This window comes from Propithecus coquereli, unplaced genomic scaffold (assembly GCF_000956105.1).
Source record: "Propithecus coquereli isolate 6110/MARCELLA unplaced genomic scaffold, Pcoq_1.0 Scaffold40, whole genome shotgun sequence".
In the NCBI taxonomy this organism is placed as follows: Eukaryota; Metazoa; Chordata; class Mammalia; order Primates; family Indriidae; genus Propithecus; species Propithecus coquereli.
The window spans coordinates 1267044-1268192 of NW_012149730.1; the positions used below are offsets into that span (position 1 = coordinate 1267044).

A 1149-nucleotide genomic window follows, 5' to 3' on the forward strand; every position below is an offset into this window, starting at 1 on the left:
AAGAAACAAAAAATTATTTGGCTCAAGGTTCTGGAGGCTGGAAGTCCAAGATCGAGGGCATCTGGTGAGGGCCTTCTTGTTGCTGTCATAACGTGGTAGAGGGTATCACATGAAAAAAGGGGACCAAACTCCCCCTTTTACAACAAACTCCCTGCATTCCCTTCATGAGAGCAGATCCCTAATTACCTCTTAAAGGTCCCCCCTCTCAATACTGTTGTATTAAAGATTTAATTCCCAACACATGAACCTTGGGAGACACATTCAAACCATAGCAGCCATGTTTCTATAACTGTATTTGTGTGTGGAACAAATTGGTGAATGTATAGATGTTTCCCACAACCGCAGTATGGAAAAAGCATCACTGAATCACATAGAAGAAAAATCATTAATTAAGTAACTTTATGACATACTTGCACAACTATTTACTTGCTCAACTTTTAAACGTAAATACTTTCCTTAGGTTGTCTCGTATCCTTTATTTTTTGTTCCCCGTGTATTGATTGTTCCTTCTCAGACTCCATTTCCTCATCATCTGTGTGCATTAGATAGTCCTCTTAGAAATGTCAGTTAACATGACTTAAACGCTGGACAGAGGTAAATTAGGGTAGGGAAAATGAGAGAGGTCAGATATCAGGCCATGACAATTGTCAAGTGAAAGATATTCAGGCAGGATTAATGCATTGACAGTAGGAATAGAAAAAAAATACATAAATTCACAATTCATTGCTGAGTAAAAATCTATAAGACCACCATACATGCAAAGAAACAGTCAAGAATGCTTTCCAGGTTTCTATTTGGGAGACCACAATATACAATCATTAAATATTTCTTAAATGAGTTATTAAAAAAGAATGTAAAAACAGCCACATTAATATTTTCAGAAATAAAAGAGGATGATATTATACCTGACCTGAGACATTTATTTACACATTCACTGAACAATGTTCATTAGATGGCTAATATTTACTTATGAAAGGTAATGTGCTACTTAGTTTTTTCATATTAAGTCACTATGCTCATCAGAGATACATGTATTCAGCCTGCCTTCCATGACCTTTGTCCTGAGATTTTCAATTTTCTAACCATCCAAATACTATGTGACTAAAACTTGAAATTTTAATTTATCTGTATATATATTCTTAACATTTC

The 1149-nt window shown here is 35.0% G+C and overlaps 1 protein-coding gene across 1 annotated transcript in view; it reads left to right on the forward strand.

Moving 5' to 3' along the window:
* Nucleotides 1-1149, forward strand: part of EPHA6 (EPH receptor A6) — a 1195443-nt gene that overhangs the window by 875968 nt on the left and 318326 nt on the right. The gene's annotated exons all lie outside the window — the stretch shown is intronic.